The sequence below is a fragment of the Myotis yumanensis genome, unplaced genomic scaffold, assembly GCF_028538775.1.
Source record: "Myotis yumanensis isolate MYYU_CA2020_CCGP unplaced genomic scaffold, mMyoYum1.0.hap1 SCAF_13, whole genome shotgun sequence".
NCBI classification, from domain to species: Eukaryota; Metazoa; Chordata; class Mammalia; order Chiroptera; family Vespertilionidae; genus Myotis; species Myotis yumanensis.
The window spans coordinates 50,651,393-50,671,121 of NW_027223764.1; the positions used below are offsets into that span (position 1 = coordinate 50,651,393).

Below are 19,729 nucleotides of genomic sequence, written 5' to 3' on the forward strand. Positions count from 1 at the left end.
ACTGCGTGTACTCTTCCTAATTGCATTCCTTTTATACCTTACTCTGCCATTCCAAAATAAGTTCTTTTTGTCAAATTAGTGAGATAATTTCCTCATACTATTAGAATAACTTTATCTAAACCTAATGGATTTTAATGCTCATTTAAAAATATTCATTTTGCTATGTCTCATTAATAGATATTTTACAAATTCTCCATTATTACCTAATTGTGCAAAATGTTCTTTCCTGCTTTTCTTATTAAAGCCAGATTTTGAAATGAATTCAATGCGTTAGCATTTAAAAATAATTATTAATTTCATGCCTACTTGCCTTCTACGTGTTTTCCTCCTGAGGTATTTCTACAGCTCCTTTCTTTTTTAATCCTTTAGGTAGCACTAAATGGTCCTTTGCTGGTCTCATATTTATTTGCATATCTCAAAAATTGCCTCGCACCCCAGGTCTTTCTCTCCCAAAATATGTATCTGTTCTAATCATTAGCTTATCTATCTTGTGATTTCTTCTTTGACCCATTGATTATTTAAAAGTGCATTTTGTGGCTTCAGAACAGCCTGCTCACGGCCACACCAGGTACACGTGGAAAACCACGCTGGGTAAAGAACTTGCCTCAAGATCAGGACTGAAATACATGAATGTCGGTGATTTAGCTTGAGAAATTTGATCACCGGATGTCATGGAGCCTGGCAAGATGGCTTCTCCCAAGAGCAGGCGGAAAGATGCACAGATGATGGCACAAACCCTGAGGGATATGGGGATTACAGAATAGGAGCCAAGAGCTATAAATCAGGCATTGGGATGAACATTTAGGTGCATAGTTCTTTGCGAATACATGATTTTAAGTTTTTCAGGTATGTACCCAGGAGAGGGATCGCTGGGTCATATGGTAGCTCTATTTTTAATTTTTTAAAAATCGCCAGATTGCTTTCCAGTCTACTTCCCATCAGTAGCAAATGAGGGTTCCCTTTTCCCACAACCTCTCCAACGCTTGTTATTGCTTGTCTTGTTGATAATGGCCACTCTAACAGGTGTAAGGTGGTATCTCATTGTAGTTTTAATTTGCATTTCCCTAATTGCTAGTGAGATTGGACTTCTCTTCATATATCTATTGGCTGTTCTTTGGGAGAGGTGTATTTTCAGGTCCTCTGCCCCCTTTTTGATTGGGTTGTTTGTTTGGTGTTGAGTTTTATGAGTTATTTGCTGTAGACAAGAAGTGGAAACAATGAAAGTGTCTTGCAATAGGGGACTAGATGAAGATGTGGTACATACACACAATGGAATACTACTGAGCCATAAGAAAGGATGAAATATCCCATTCGCAACAATATGGATGGACCTTGAGACTATTATGCTAAGTGAAGTAAGTCAGTCAAAAATAACGAAGAACCATATTATTTCTCCCATATGTGGGACATAACACTGAAACTCATAAACACAGACAGCGGTATGGTGGTTGCCAGGGGGAAGGTGACAGAAGATTTGACTGTGTGTGGTGCACACACACAGTGCAACATATGGATCTTGTAACATAGAAACCCCCACCTGAAACCGATTACATTGACCAATGTCACCCCAAGGAAATTTAATAAAAAAAGAATCAGATGTTGGAGTTTGCCTTCCGATATGTGATCACAATTCTAAATGATGCACAAATTTATTCAAGCCATGCTAAGAAAGCTACAGTTGATGCAGATGATGTGCAATTGACAATCCAGAATCGTGCTGACCCGTTTTTTACTTCTCCTCCCCCAAGAGGTTTTTTATTAGATATTACAGGACAAAGAAATCAAACCCCGTTGCCATTGATCAAGCCATATTCGGGCCCTAGATTGCCACCTGATAGATATTGCTTCATCAAAAAAGGCTTCTACTTCTGTGGGAAGAAAAACAGTTCCACGGTTAAGTGCTGCTTCAATTACTAGAAGACTAAGTGCCCCCACGCTTGGCACAACAACTGCACAAACCATGTCAGTTTCAACTAAAGTCAGGACTCCAATGTCCCTCAAAAGACAAAGGTTTATAATACAGATGCCCACTTCGCAGTCCCCAGCTATAAAAGCATCAAGTCCTCCAACATCAGCAGTTCAGAATGTTCTAATTAATTCATTAATTGGGTCCAAAAAATTCTTACTACCACTAACATGGTGTCATCACAAAATACTGCCAATAAATCATCAAATGCATTGAAAAGAAAGCATGAAGATGATGATGATGATGATGATGATGATGACTATGATAATTTGTAATTTAGCCTTGTTGCATGTAACCTGTAAACTTGATCTTGAATCCATTGTACTGAGATTAAACATGCATGCAGATGTTTTCAAATTGTGTTTCAGAAAACATATGATGATATTTAATGAATACATGTAGTTACCATAGTTTTTAATTGAAATGTTATATTTTCTTTTAAAAAATACTTTTATTGATTTTTTTTTTTAGAGAGAAAGAGAGAAAGAGGAAAGAGGAAGGGAGAGGGGTAGAGAGATAGAAACATCAATGAGAGAGAAACATCGACCGGCTACCTCCTGCATGCCCTCTACTGGGTATTGAGCCTGCAACCCCAGGCCTATGCCCTGACTGGGAATTGAAATGGTGACCTCTTCATGGGTCAATACTCAACCACTGAGCCACACAGGCTGGGCAAGAGATGTTGCATTTTCTTTAATAGAATTCATAATGGTTTTTAATCAGCTTTTAAGTGTAGGAAATAAAATTGTTATTCTTAAAAATAAAGTGTTGCCCTGCCAGTGTTCTTCAGTAGTTGAGTGTCAACCCATGAACCAGGAGGTCACCAGTTCAATTTCCGTGTCAACACAGATGTTCAGGTTGCAGGCTTGATCCCCAGTAGGGGGCATGCAGGAGGCAGTCAATCAATGTTTCTCTCTCGTAGATATTTCTAGTTATCTATACCTCTTACTTCTCTCTAAAATCAATTAAAATACATTTCTAAAAAATTAGTGTATTTTGCTTGAAATAGTATGGCCATCCGAGCTCTCTTTTCATCACTATTTGCATGGCATATACTTGAACATTCTTTCACTTTCAATCTATTTCAATCTTTGGGTTTATAGTGAATCTCATAGACATCATATTGTTATATCATTTCTAAAAATCAAATATTTTGGTCACTGTTTAATTAGAGAATGTAATATATTAAATTAATTATAAATAAAGTACTCCTTCCATTTTGCTATTTATTTCTATATATCATATGTTTTTTATTTCTCAGTTCCTCATTACCATCTTCTTCTGTGTATTATTAACTTTTAAATAGTAGGCTTTATAGAGCAGTTAATAGAAATAATTCTTATATACTCCCTCTCCCCCACTCAGTTTTCCTATATTTAACATCTTATATAAGTGTAGTATCCTATTTAATAAAAAGGTAATATGCAAATTGACTCTAACAGCAAAACAACTGGGAATGACTGGTCACTACAACATACACTGACCACCAGGGGACAGACGCTCAATGCAGGAGCTGTTCCCTGGTGGTCAGTGTGCTCCCACGGGGGGAGCTCTGCTCAGCCACAGGTCAGGCTGCCAGCTGTCAGCACAGCGGTGATGGCAGGAGCCTCTCCCGCCTCCTCAGCAGTGCTAAGGATGTCCGACTGCAGTTTAGGCCTGCTCCCTGCTGGTAAGTGGACATCCCCCGAGGGCTGCTGGGCTACCAGAGGGATGTCTGACTGCCAGCTTAGGCCCGATCCCCCGGGGAGTGGGCCTAAGCCAGCAGGTGGACATCCTCCGAGGGGTCCCAGACTGAAAGAGGGCACAGGCCGGGCTGAGGGACACCCCTCCCCGGGGTGCACAAATTTTTGTGCACCAGGCCTCTAGTATTGATATATTATTATTAACTAATGACCATAGTTTACATTGGGTTTCACTCTTTGTGATGCATAGTGCTGTAAATTTTGACAAATGTGTAATGTCATACATCCAAAATTACTGTTTTATTATACACTAGAGGCCTGGTGCACAACATTCGTGCACTGGAGAGGTCCCTAGCCCAGCCTGTGCCCTCTTGAAGTCTGGGAACCCTCGGGGGATGTCTGCCTCCCAGCTTAGGCCCTCTCGGAGCAGGCCTATGCTGGCAAGTGGACATCCCCCAAGGTCCTTAGCACTGCCATGGAGGCAGGAGAGGCTCCTGCCACCACCTCTGCACTTGCGAGCTGTGAGCCCGGCTTCTGGCTGAGTGGCGCTCCCCCTGTGGGAGTGCACTGGCCACCAGGGGCAGCTCTTAAGTTGAGCATCTGCCCCCTGGTGGTCAGTGTGCATAATAGCGACTGGTTGTTCTGCTGTTTGGTCAATTTGCATATTAGGGTTTTATTATATAGGATAAGTCACCACCTTAAATATCCTCTGTTCTTCAGCTATTCATCTTCTCTTCTTCTCCTACCCCTGCAATTTACCTCTGGCAACTGCTCTTTTTACTGCCTCTATAGTTTGCCTTTTCCAGAATATCATATCTTTGGGATCACATAGTTCGTAACCTTTTCAGAACAGCTTCCTTTACTTAGAAATATGCATTTAATGTTTCTCCATATGTTTTTATGGCTTGAAAGCTCGTTTATTTTTACTACTGAATAATATTTCATTGTACCACAGATTATTTATCTGTGTTTACCTGTCTTTATTGAATCATGACTACAGCTTCTGTAACATACATGTTCAAGGATTTTTGTACATGTAAGTTTTCAATTTATTTGGGGGAAATACCTAGTTGTGCAATTGTTGGGTCACATGGTGAAGCTATGATTAATTTGTAGGAAACTGCCTGAATGTTTTCCTAAGTATCATTTTGCATTCTACTAGTAATGAATGAGAGCTCCTCTTGTTCCACATTTTCATCAGCATTTGTATTGTAACTTAAAAAAAAAATCAGCCATTCTAGTCCATATATATAAAAGCCTAAGTAACCATTATGATTGGAGAGCATGGCGGCCGATGACCAGCCAGTAGCTATGATGCGCACTGACCACCAGGGGGCAGATACTTAATGCAGGAGCTGCCCTCTGGTGGCAGTGCACTCCCACAGCCAACCTCCCATGGCCAGCCAACCTCCGGCTGACCCGGCGCAGATCAGGACTGGGCGAGACGGCCCCAATTGGCCCGATTGTTAGCCATGCCGAGGTACTCCGCCCATGCATGAATTTGTGTCAGTATTTTGAAAAATACTGACATTAAAAATTAATTAAATGCTTGTTGGAGAAATAGTTCTATAAAAAGGTTGATGTAAGCTATACCTTAAAGGTGATGGAAAAATGATCAATTTTTATTTCTTAAAATTAGCATCCTAATGCTTAAGAAATAGTCAAGTTTCTTTGACTACAAACCAGTAAATTTGAACCAGAACCACTTTATTGCTATCTAATGATAATGGAACTAAAAGTTTGAGTTGTGAATTACATCACTGCTCCACAAGAAATCAATATTGCAAGTTTGCTTGATAATTACTTGAAAATCCATTGAACATAAATGTGTACAGGCTTAAATAAAGACACTGGCCTGTGGTGTTAGTACAAATTTACATATCTAGATTAACCAAAATAATTCTTACCCTCACATATAATCCCTCTAGAAGTGCACTATCTCTGAGCAGAAGTATAGAATTACTGCTAAACCACTGCTAGCAATGACATTTAATCATCACCATTTAAATTGCTTTTCTCAGAAAATGCTGTCCACATCTTCAGTCATGTCATTTGTTTAGACCTAATATTCTATTATTACAACCAAATATTTTAACAAACCGCATGTTTCTGTCTAGTTTTATTTAAAAAATCTTTTTCTATGTAAAAACCATTGATGGAGAAAAAAGTCATATTTGAGAAGAATCTTACCTTCTCTTTCATTTTTCTAACAGCATGACTAGAATTTATAATTAATACATTTCAATCTTTCTTGTACCATTCTAAATGGGATCTTTTAAGTGCTGTTATTACATTTTCTTGCAACTTCATGTGTATAATTAAAATGCTTTATTACAAAAGTTTAGTGAAAAAAGAACTTCCATCTGAGTTGACCAGGTTTCATTCAAGCGTGTTTCAGCCAACTTCATATGATTGCCATCATCTCTCAAGGAAGATAATGGCCTTTTGAGCTGATAGCGGTCTTGTTTTTGTCAGCTTAGCATCATTGTAACAATTTCATGAGGTTAATAATGGGTATTTTAATAATGTCATATAAGTTTTGGACACATTGTTTTTCTCATTTCTAAGAGATTCCTTCTTTATTTAATCTAATTACTATTTAGGTTAAAAGCTAAAAAAAGATGGATAAGGAAAAACAGTGAATTATCCTGTTACTAAATGTTTTTAAAGATAATTGGAACTTCAGGTGTGTTTAATATTATCTATTTTTTCTAACTTTTAAACCCAAATACAGTGTCTTAAAAAGAGCAAAGATTAAGTCTTCTTAGATTCATTTTAATATCAGTATGTTCAGTTCTTTAATCTTTATAAAATCAGGGTCCATTAATTTAAAAGTAAGATGTGTAAGCTTAGATAGTCACCTATATCATTCTTAATAATCCAATTTGATAAACCCTATAATCTTGTCAGGACTGTAGTCAGACTAGAAAACAAGATCTTTTCAATTTGATGTGTTATTCCAGGCTTTTCCACCATGTAGGTTATTCCATCATTAAATAAGTTCTTGAAAAACTGCTCCAAAACGCAAAGCCAAATTAACCTAAATATGTCTAATGTAATTTTCTGCTAGTGCATTTAAAAATAAGCATTTTACCCAAAATTGATTATTGATATCAACGCCTGGCCAGCCAAGGATTCCCCCTAGCAGAAGTAAACTTACAAAGGTTTATCTGTGCAAAGTGGGCTGCAGGCATTGGTCTGTTATCTTTCACTATACTTTATAGCTGAAGAAAACGTTAGGCCCCGCTCTGGAGAGAAGGGCCTTTAATATAGGAGGAGACAAGAAAGCAATGTTTTCTCTATTCAGAGTCAGAGCCCTGAGCTCCAATAATGACCCGTTACTTGCTCACTGTATAAACACGAGGGCATCACTTCACCTTTCTGAGTGCTGGGCTCTTCATTAATAACGAGGAGATAATAATAATAGTGCCTATTCTGCAAAATTATTGAAAATAAACATGACATAATGGGCGTTGAAAGCACTTTATTATGTGGTGTTTAATGACTATAATAAACTATAATTCTCTTTGCCATTTATGTATAACATTATAACATTGACAACATACTCCAAGTTATTCACTAGATTTGCTGAGGTCTGGCCACATTTTAAGTCTGTATTTGAAGGTCCTTCACTTCTCTTCCTTTATAATTTCCCCTTGTCAGTGGTGGCTTTCATTTTATGTAGGTGACAGTGCAATGGCCTCTTGATTCTTTGGGTCCATCAACTTAGAGTACAGGACTATTGTAAATGGATGCAGCGAAATGACACAGAAAAGAGTTTGAACCAAGAAGCACAGAGACTTTGTTCCGAGGCCTGTCTGCCTCTGCCACTTGCTAGAATTCGAACATGGGAAAGTTCTTTAACTCATTTATAGAAGGAGAATAACCTAGATATTGCAGCAAGTAATTGTGATTATTATATTGAATGTAATGGAAGTAACCACTGCTCCCCAATACAATCCCGGTAAGGCAATTGTGCCCCCCGTTTAACCTCAGTTTATGTTGCAGTTAAAATCCCTAAATAGGTGATGGTAGCGGCAACACATCCATCAACCATTCACTAAGCTGTGCAGATTCCCGGGGGCCTGGCACGCTGTGAAGGGAAGTCTGGTGAGCCCTGTGAGGGTGGAGTGGCCACGACAGTGAGAGGGCAGGGTGGACGCTGGTCTTCCTGAATTGTGTGCCAAACATTTGGCAAAAATTGGCCACAGGTGCTGATTCAGTTTGGTGGCCTGAGATGTTGGGGGAACTTGTCTCCTGCAAAGACAAGGAAAAGGGGGCCAAGTGAGTGACGCAGACCTGCTCGTGACGGACAGTCCCATAAAGCAGAAGCAGAGCCTGGATGTTTCTTAAACCACCCCTGTCTTTTTATGGTAAGTTTTGTTTTCATTTTTCACTTGTTTTATATTAAAAATACTGAGAACACTTTTTCATGTGAAAACTGGAACTTTATAAAAACATACATCTTTATCAATATCTTATGTTCAGTATCCACCTGTTTTGTGCTCAGGGTTGATAAAGGTGAAAGAAATCCAACCTTAACTCTGTGTGATGGTTTCAGAAAACCATTCTAGGTGAGGTGGATCCTTCTATCCAAACAAAGGCCGGTGGAACTGCCAGGAGTTGAGCATTTTCACCAGTTGTAACCAGGACAATCTCTGTAAGAATAAAGATAAGGTTCTTTGCAAAATTGCTGTGCCAAGTTTTAGAGCTAGTAAAAGTTTGCACTCTTGCCATGTCAAATGTGGCTTAGTTGGTTATAGCGCCGTCTTCAGCAATAAAGGGTCATGGGTTCAAATTCTGGTCAGGGCACATACCCAAGTTGTGGTTCAATCCCCAGTTAGGGTGTATGCAGGAGGCAACTGATTGCTGTTTCTTTCTTACATAGATGTTCCTCTCTACCCACCTCTGTCTCTCCCTTCCTTTCTCTCTAAAATCAATAAAAACATATAATAGGTTGAGGATCTTTTTTAAAATTTCATGCTTGCGCTAGCCAGTTTTGCTCAGTGGATAGAGCATCAGCCTGTGGACTGAAGGGTCCTGGGTTCAATTGTGGTCAAGGGCAGGTACCTCGGTTGCAGGCTTGATCCTTGGCCCTGGTCTGGGTGCATGTGGGAGGCAACCAATTGATAGTGTCTCTCTCACATCAATGTTTCTCTCTGTGTGTCTCTCCCTCTTTTTTCCACTCTCTCTAAAAATCAGTGGAAACATATCCTCAGGTGAGGATTAACAACAATAAAAAATTGTGTGCTTTAGGTGCTTTTAAATCAAAGTCTTGGGGAGATTTGCTGTTAGAATAATCAGCCTTTCTTTAGACTTGGGTAATTGACATTATTAGCAGCTTCACTGCACGTTCCTCCTGCAGTCCCAAAGATAAAACAAATGCACATACATTATCGAACCTCCTTATCTGTTGTATTTCTGCTCTCAATGTCATTAGGATGTTGCTCCTTTTTAAAGGAAAACTGCATTTGTAATGAAATGTGCTTGTTAATGGAAAGCAGAAAAATCTGTGATTTTACTTAAAGTGTATAGGAGAAAAACTAACAGAATTTAGAGTGGAACATTTGGAAGAATGTGTATCTTGGGAACTCTAACAATTTAGAATATTTGTGGAAACTTATAATGAAATATTTCTGGACACTTAGTAAATAAAATACATCATTCTGCTTTTATATATAAAAATAAGTTATTCTCGCCCTAACTGGTTTGGCTCAGTGGATAGAGCGTCAGCCTGGGGACTGAAAGGTCCCAGGTTCGATTCCGGTTAAGGGCATGTACCTTGGTTGCGGGCACATCCCCAGTAGGGGGTGTGCAGGAGGCAGCTGATTGATGTTTCTAACTCTCTATCCCTCTCCCTTCCTCTCTGTAAAAAATCAATAAAATATATATATTTAAAAAAAAATAAGTTATTCTCTCATCTCACTTAGTTGCTTGTCACTTGGTATATTTACAAACTTGGACCCAACCCAGTATGCTACCAGGCTGTATGGTGCTAGAAAACAAACATAAAGTATCACCAAAAAATGGGATGTAGAGTCAGCATTTCTTTTGTAAAACATGGATAAAAATGTTCCCCCAGTATTATTTTTAGGGTCCGATAATGTATAAAATAATTCTGTAAAGAATTACCTACTTTAATGTGATAGGATACACTACAAAGAGACTGATTAAGATTATATCTGGATTTAAACGTAAATCTTGCACTCATTACCCCTGTGAATCGTTAAGACTAACTAACTTATATTATCCTTAATTTATTCTTCAGTTATAGTATTTTTTAAAAAAAGTAATCAGAAAGTTGCTGTGACAATTAAACAAGAGAAAGTATGCGAAATACCCTACTATATCCCCTTCTATCCAACAGGATTCTAATAGTTTATTTCTCCTTATATTCTAATCTTCATCTATTAATTCTAATACTTTTAATATCAATATCAATATATGTTTAATAAATAAATGGTTCACTAGAATTTTTCTTCCAATAAAATAATAAACATTATCATTACACACTCATGATAAGCACAACTTAGAATGAAATATACCAAACGTAGATGAGAGAGACTACATTTTGGAACCACATCAATATTTTAAATAACTACAGAACACAATTAATTTTATAAAGCCACCCCAAAACACAAAATAAAGATGAAACAAATGAAGCTAACTTTGATTTAATCAGAAGCATAAGCACTTTAAGTGACATTGTAATCACTGAAATTAGCTGGATAACCATAGTAAAGTATGTTCTAAGACAATAATTAAAAAACCTACAAGAAATTCACACTATTTACAGTAAAAATATTATTTGTGTTGTTATTGTAAATATTGTTACTCTGATACTGTTGTAGATGAGTTATGGCACAAAGGAAATTCTAATTATGTTGGTGCCACCTAGAACCAGAATATTCAGCTTCGTCTGGAAGAGAAAGAAAAGAGATAATATTTTTTAAGGGGGTAAAGAAAGACAAAATGTAAAATAAAGATAAAAATAAATTATGAGATAATATTAAAAATATCGCTGTTGCCAGTTTTGCTAAATGGTTAGAGCGTTGGCCAATGGACCAAAGAGTCTTGGGTTTGATTCCAGCTGAAGGGCTCATACCTTCATTGCAGGTTTGATCGCCGGCCCTAGTTAGGGGTCAGGTGGGAGGCAACCAATCGATGTGTATCGCTCACATGGTTGATGTTTCTCTCTCTCTCCCCCTCCTCCCTCCTTTCCTCTCTCTCTAAAAATCAATAAAAGAAAAAATCTGAACAAAAAACTGGTTTAAGAAAATTTTACAAATTTCAACTTTTTAGATAATGGTACTGTTATTATGTTGAGCAGGTTCCTAACATTTAGGTATACATACTGAGATATTTACAGCTAAAATTTATTATGGATAAGATATGCTTCATGATAATCTGGAAAATTAGAACCCTCAACATACAGTGATACAACTGATTCAATATAAAAGAAAATTGATCTTATATAATGTCTGTTACATGGGACCTAACAAAGACTTTTTCATATCTACAAAAAAGATCTCTAGATAAAATTCAAAAATAAATATACTCATAGATAGGAAGATTCAATATTATAAATATACCTTCAAGTTAATTAAAACTTAAAATGTGTTTATAATTATATCCTATTATTTATGGATCTTGTGTTGTAATCCTAAAATTCATAGGGAATATCACTGAAATAAGGACAACTGCACAATTTTACAATAAAACATAATAGGACTTCTAAAAATATATATTTTTTATTGATTTCAGAGAGGAAGGGAGAGGGAGAAAGATATAGAAATATCAATGATGAGAGATAATCATTAATTAGTTGCCTCCTGCACACCCCACACTGGGGATTGAGCCCAAAACCTAGCATGTCTTCCGATGGGGAATCAAACCGTGACCTTCTGGTTCATAGGTCGATGCTCAACCACTGAGCAATAGCAGATGGGCTAAGATTTTTTAATAAGATTTATTTTAACTATTTTTATTGAGACAGTATTTACCCATAATAGATAGTACAGAGTGGAAATTCCAGATCATGAATATATAAAATATTAGTGAATTCATATATAAATAAGGGTAATACATTAAAGCTCTAATTAGAGGGTAAAAACAAATTTTAGCATAAAAAAGTATTTGCATTTTTTGTTTTTGTTGTTGTTTGCTTGCTTACTTGCTGGATAGTTTGCTTAGCATTACAATGTTTGGGGAATTTTCAGACCAATTCAGTAAAAGTGATGCATTTGTCAGTGCAACCTCTAATAGCTGTGGTAATTCACATACTTGCTTCATCCTCAGGAGAATGTAGGAGATAGATCAAGAACAGAATGATTTATTTAGAGTCAGGACTATTGAGTCTTAGATTCTCTTTTCTCCTTCAGAGGCATTAATCTCTTTGTTCTTTTGCCTCTGCTGTGGTTGGTGCCCAGTCCCAGGAAGTGCTGACCTGTTGAGGCCTACGAAGTCCACGGGAGTAACCTAGGGAGAGAGAGCACAAACTTTAAAAATACGTCCTCTCTCTAAGGGTTAGCATAAAGGATAAAATAACTTTCTTCCAATGCTAACTGCTTTAACCAGTATGAGAATCTGAAAGAAATTTTGAATCAAATATCAATGATTAATAAAAGTTCTGCATTTTTGAGTGAGTCCTCTGTTCTGTTCCTCCCCACATGACAGGCATCATTCTCACGTTTACCAAGGGAAGGCTGATGCTAGTGAAGTTAGAAAATGCCTGAGCTCACACATGTAATTCTAAAACCTGGGATTGGATTGTAAGTTGCACTGTCTTCAATGCCTATACTATTTATCCAGAAATAAAAATTCATGAAGAAAGGTTATTTTCCTCCAAGAAGGAACTTTGTCTTTGGAAGCACCTAAGTTCACAGAATGGCACGTTATTTCTTCCTGCTAACTAGGTCTATATTTACACCCTGAGGGGATGCGGACACCTACAAGCACATATTTAGAAACAAATAATTCACTCTTGGTAAGAAATATTAAAGGCATTTTATTCTTATGGATTGGTCTCATCACATCATTTAGGAGTCAGAAAAAAAATGAGCCAATAGTTAGGACCCTTGACGCAAAAATGAAACCTCTACCATCCTGCAAGTAAAGCACTTAGTATATGAACAAAGTGATACATTTCACCAAATCTTTCGCATAACAACTCCAGGCATTTTGTTTTATATCTGTACATTACTCTGAAGGGTAGTTAGAGGTGTCAATCAACACATATAAAAGAGTTTCGATAGAATAAATTATTATAGGATAGATCATGTAAATAGTTTCCTTTTAACGTGGAAATACAAAGGTAATTCCAGATAACTGGGCAGCAGCAGGCAAATTCCCTCCTTGTACATTAACCTGGGAATACCTTATATAGCATGAAAATGAAAACGGAAAACTCTATTGCTGCCAGCAATCAGCAAAGGAGGATCCCCAAGTCCTATAAACTTCTGCCACTTTAATATAAAGATATTGTCAGATTGAAGGAAAAGCTAACACATCGAGTCACTTACCTTATGTAAAGATCTAATGATGTTTTAAGTAGAAGATAATCTCATAAAAACACAGGAACTTTTGCTGTGACTGAATAGGTTAGATATGGGGCAGCCAGGTAAATGTTGGGATTGCACGAATATTTTTTAAAAGTACCTTAGGTAATAAACTATATTCTTTCTGCCCTGGCCTGTGTGTCTCAAAGATTAGAGTGTTGGTCCACCCACCTAAGGATCACGGGTTCAATTCCCAATTGAGGGCACTACCTGGGCTCCAGGTTACAGCAGGGTTTATGCGGGAGGCAACCAAGCAATGTCTCTCTCTCTCTCTCCCTCTCTCTCTCTCCCCCTCCTCCCCTTCCTCCCTTCCACTTTCTCTAAAAAATCAATGGAAAAATATATTCTTGGGTGATGATATATCTATATCTATATCTATCTATATTTATATCATCTATAGCTATATCTATTTATATCATCTATATATAAATATCTATATCTCAATACCTCTACCTATGTATCTTTCCATCTTATACTTGGCACAAACAAACATGACAAATTTCATTTATTTTATTTATCTATTTTTAAAATAGCAATTCTACTTGCTGGCTTTCCTAGCAAACAAAAAAGGAATACTTTTTAACAGGGAGGGTAATCTTGAAAACTATTAAAAGAAAGGACAACATTTGAAGTATGAGGGAGACTATTTGAAATCCCCAAAGAGACAAGTACAGATTTTCTCTCTCTGAAGAAAATACATAGCAAACTTATCTCTCATAAGGAAATCTCCAACAGATTAAATCAAGGAATAAATATGTAGAGAGAGATCACTTTAAACATTTTGGCAGAAATTCCCCCAACAGAACACAAAATATTATGAAAAATAGCAATAAAGACAAACTGAAGAGAAGTGAAAGTTAACAATATGAAAAAGGATAAAAAGATATTATGATACAGAAGTGAAATAATATACATATGCAAGTCAAAATAGATTTCAAACAATGAACTGAAGATTAAGAGTATAAAAATTCTTACCAATACATTATTTTCTTCTAACTTAATTCCATATGGTCAGATAATATATTCTGTAAGATTTCAATTATTAAAAATATGTTTGAACTTTATGACACTATGTGTGGTTGATCTTGACAAGGCAAATGTACCATGTGCACTTTATCAAAATGTGTGTTCTGTAGCTGTCTGGTGTGTGTTCCATAAAAGTCAGTTACAGAAAATGCAAGCACATCTCACACAAAGTGTATGCATCAATATTCATAGCAGCTGTGCTCATTATAGCCAAAAGGTGAAAACCCAGATTCCCATCAATTGATGATGGATAAATTAAAGATGACCCATCCATACAATAAGAGAGTATTCAAACATTTAACAAAAGAAGAAAATACTGATGCCTTCTACAACATGGGCGAACCTTGGAAACATTATGCTAAACGAGAGAAGCCAGTCACAAAATGTCATGGACTGTACAATTTTATTTAAATGAAATGTCCAAAATAAGCAAATTGGCAGAGACAGAAAGTAGATTGGCAGTTGCCTAGTGGGTGAGTTTAAGGAATGGAAATTGACTGAAAATGACTTGGAGCTTCTCTCTGAGATGACAAAAATGTTCTACAATGAGATTGTAGTGATGTTTACACAACTCTGAATGCAGTTAAGATCACTGAATTGTACATATTGAATGAATGAAGAGTACGGTGTGTAAATCATATCTCAATAAAGCTGTTAAAAAGCCACTTAGGTGAAAATAGTTGATACTTTTGCTCAAATATTGCATATGCTTAATGCCATCTTACCTGCATTTTTCTGAGTTATTGAGGAGTGTTAGCAGCTCCAACTATGTTTTAGGATTTGCCTTCAGTTTTGCTAGTTGTTTCATATACTTTGATGCTCTTTTGTTAATTTAATTACAGGTTAATGATGTAGTTAACTACAGTGCTGAAATTATCATCCAATCATTTAAAAATACATAATACATATGAAATATATAATATGCAATACACTATAAATGCATTTATACTTATATTAGTTTAATAAATTGAGGGGTTAAAGCTCCACGTATTTTAAGTAGTCAACATGTATGCATTTGATATGAATATATAAAAATACAAAAAGACACATAAAATTATCTTAACAGCCCGGCTGGCATGGCTCAGTGGTTGAGCATTGACCTATGAACCAGGAGAACACAGTTCAGTTCCTGGTCAGGGCGCATGCCCCGGTTGCAGGCTCGATCCCCAGTGTGGGGCTTGCAAGAGGCAGCCAATTAATGATTCTCTCTCATCATTGATGTTTATATCTTTCTCTACCTCTCCTTTCCTCTCTGAAATCAATAAAAATATTTTTCAAAAAAGATATACCTTAACTGAGTTTAGATAAATGTATGATTTGTAATTTTCACATATTTCTGTGTTTTTTCACTTAGAAAAAATAGGAATATTTTAATCATGTTTTAAAACTGTCAAATTAACATAATTTTACATTTGGGCACCCATATGCATATTCTTTTTTTTAACATTTAGAAAAAATAATATTAAAAAATAAACTAGCAAACATTGGCTGAGGAATCACATATTCCTTCTTTTCTCAAAAGCTCCCTGAGTATTCCCTCTGCACCCGGCTGTGATGTAGGTGACAGTAGGACAGAGGAATAAATTCCTCTCTGGTTGCTTACATTCTACTGGGGGAGGCCAGGAACCAGGCGATAGCCCTGGTGTGAGGGAGGGATACCTGCTGGGAAGAAAAACAAGAGAGCATAAGGGAGCAGAGAGGAGCTGTGGGGCTCAGAATGATCATGTAAGGCCCTAAAACCTCTCAGAGAGGACATCACATTTGGGCAGAGATTTGAATGAAGTTTGGGAGCAAGCCATGCATGGATTGCGGAAAAGTATTCAGGAATAGGGGAGCAAATGCAAAGGCTCAGATGCTTCTCAGTTGCTGGAACTTTCACGGAGGCTAGAACGGCTAAAGCCAAGTGGGCTGGGTACAGTAGTTGATGAGTGGTCAAATCAGCCAGTGGACAGCATCATGAAAAGCATGGATTTTATTTTGAGCAGGGGAGTAGCATGATGTAATTAAAAGAGAGAGGTTTAGATTCTGCTCTCACACTGCAATTATATTTAATTAAGGTTTACAGTATATCTAATTGTGTGATATAAATCCTTGTGATTTGACCTGATGCTTTTCCTGTTGTTTGATCATGTTTAGTTACCTTGCTGATTCCTGAGTTCAAATGTGATTTCTGCCAATTCCCACATTTTTTTTATTTTTATTGCTTTCAGAGAGGGAGAGGGAGAGAGATAGAAATATCAATGATGAGAAGAATCATTGATCTGCTGCCTCCTGCATGCCCTACACTAGGGATCAAGCCCAAAACCTGGGTATGTGCCCTTGATAAGAATCGAACCCAAGACCCTTCAGTCCGCAGGCTGATGCTCTATTCACTGAGCCAAACCGGCTAGGGCCAATTTCTACATTTTTAACTTTAGGCATGTTCCTTTTTCTTTTCTTTTCTTTTCTTTTCTTTTCTTTTCTTTTCTTTTCTTTTCTTTTCTTTTCTTTTCTTTTCTTCTCTTTTCTTTTCTTTTCTCTTCTTTTCTTTTCTTTTCTTTCTTTCTTTTTAAAATCTTTACTGTTGAAACTATTACAGATGTCCCCTTCACCCCTCCTCCCATTGGTCATCTCCACCCGGCTCCCACCCTCTACCCAGGCGTTCACCACACTATTGTCTGTGTCCATGGGTTATGCATATATGCATATAAGTTCTATTCTTATAGGGAACTGAGCATTAAATTTCATTGTGAAGTTTCAAGTCCTCTTGTCACAATCTTCATGTTAAAAATTAACTATTTTAATCAACAACATAGTTTTAAAAGGTATAAGGAGCCATAGTGATCAGACAAGAAGAAGAAATAAAAGGCATCCAAATTGGAAAAGAAGTAAAACTGTCATTATTCACAGGTGACACAATACTGTACATAGAAAACCCCAAAGATTCCATTAAAAAAAACGACTAGACTTAATAAATGAATTTGGCAATGTAGCAGGAAACAAAATTAACACCCAGAAATCTATGGCATTTCTATACACCAACAATGCATTCACAGAAAGAGAAACTGAAAAAACAATCTCATTTACCATTGCACCAAAAAAAAAATTAAGATGCCTAGGAACAAACGTAACTAAGGAAGTAAAAGAACTGTACTCAGAAAACTACAGGATATTGAAAAAAGAGGTAGAGGAAGACATAAACAAATGGAAGAACATACCGTGTTCAGGGATTGGTAGAATCATCATTAAAATGTCCATACTACCCAAAGCAATTTATAGATTTAAAGCACTCCCCATTAAAATACCAACAGCATATTTCACAGACCTAGAACAACTCTCCAAAAATTCACCTGGAATAAAAAAAAGACCCCAAATTGCCTCAGCAATCCTGAGAAAGAAGAACAAAGTTTGAGGGATCACAATACCAGATATCAAGCTGTATTACAAAGCCACGGTTCTCAAAACTGCTTGTTACTGTCACAAGAACAGACATATATATTAATGGAACAGAACAGAGAACCCAGAAATTGACCCAAGCCATTATGCTCAATTAATATTTGACAAAGGAGGCAAGGGCATACAATGGAATCAAGACAGTCTCTTCAATAAATGGTGCTGGGAAATTTGGTCAGATACATTCAAAAAAATGAAACTAGATCACCAACTTACATCATACACAAAAACAAACTCAAAATGGTTAAAGGACTTAAATGTAAGGCAGGAAACTATAAAAAATCTTAGAAGAATCCATAGGCAGCGAAATATCAGACATATGTTATAGCAATATCTTTACTAATACAGCTCCCAGGGCAATGGAAAATAAGGAGAAAATAAACAAATGGGACTACATCAAAATAAAAAGCTTCTGAACAGTAAAAGAAACCATCAACAAAACAACATTAAAGCCCACTGCATGGGAGAACATATTTGCCAATGATTTTTCAGATAAGGGTTTAATCTCCAAAATTTACAGGGAACTCATACAACTTAACAAAAGGAAAATAAACAATCTAATAAAAAAATGGGCAATGGACCTAAAGAGGCATTTTTTGAAAGAGGACATACAGAAAGCCAAGAGACATATGAAAACATCCGAGAGATGCAAATCAAAATGACAATGAGGTACCATCTCACACCTGTCAGAATGGCTATCATCAACAAATCAACAAATGACAAGTGCTGGAGAGGATGAGGAGAAAAAGGAACACTTGTGCACTGCTGGTGGGAATGCAGCCTGGTGCAGTCACTGTGGAAAATAGTATGGAGTTTCCTAAAAAGGTTAAAAATGGAACTCCCATTTGACCCAGTAATCCCACTTCTAGGACTATATCCCAAGAAACCAGAAACACCCAACGGAAAGGATATATGCATCCTTTTGTTCATAGCAGCACAATTTACAATAGCTAAGATTTGGAAACAGCCTAAGTGCCCATCAGCAGATGAGTGGATTAGAAAACTGTGATACATCTACACAATGGAATACTATGCTCCTGTAAAAAAGAAGGAACTTTTACCATTTGCAACAGCATGGATGGACCTGGAGAGCATTATGCTAAGTGAAATAAGCCAGTCGGAGAAAGATAAATATCACATGATCTCACTCATATGTGGGATATAATGATCAACATGAACTGATGAACAAAAATGGATCCAGAGACAAGGTGGCACTGAGCAGACTGTCTAACCTCTGGGAGAAGGCAGGGGAGGGAGGGGGTTAGAGATCAATCAAAGGACTTGTATGCATGCATATTAGCATGACCAACAGACACAGACACTGGGGTGACGGGGGCTTGCCCTTGGGGGTTGGAGTGGCGGTGAGATGGGGTCAATTGGGAAAAAAGGAGACATGTAATACTTTAAACAATAAAAAAAGTATAAGGAAAGAACAGTAAAGAGATTTCAGATAAAGAAGAATAAATTTAACTCCATATTCCTTGTATAAATACCATTTCACAAACATCTTTTGATTTTGACTTATTTTCTTTATTTGATTTATTACTTTTTAATCTATAATTTTTCCTATAATGTATATTTTTATCATCAATACTATATTTTAATCATTCCCCTATGCTATCAATTATTATATTTTTATGTTAACTGTATTTTTAAGTGCTAGAAGTTTTCAAACATTTTTATTTATACATTTTTGCTCTCTACACTAATAAAAGACAAACATGCAAATTGACTGTACCTTTGCTATGCCTTAAGCCAAGCCCACCAGCCAATCAGAGCAACTATATGCAAATTAACCCAACCAAGATTGCAGCTAGAAGCCACGGAGCTGGAGCAAGCAGGATTCTTGGTTGCTCCAGTGATGGAGGAAGCCAAGCTTCCTGCTTGCAGTGGCCAGCTCTGAGCTCCACTCAAGGCAACAAAGTTTCAATTATAGAAGATAAATAAACCCCAGATACCTGCTTTCAGCAGGCCGTGGCCACAGAGCTGGAGCAAGCAGGAGGCTTGGGTTGCCCCTGGAGATGGAGGAAGCTTCCCGCCCACCCTGGCCTGCTCTGAGCTCCACT

At 37.0% G+C, this 19,729-nt stretch overlaps 1 pseudogene; it reads left to right on the plus strand.

The window, feature by feature from the left end:
* Positions 1–671: 671 nt before the first annotated feature.
* Positions 672–2,241, plus strand: LOC139021594 (transcription initiation factor TFIID subunit 9-like; annotated as a pseudogene).
* Positions 2,242–19,729: the final 17,488 nt, after the last annotated feature.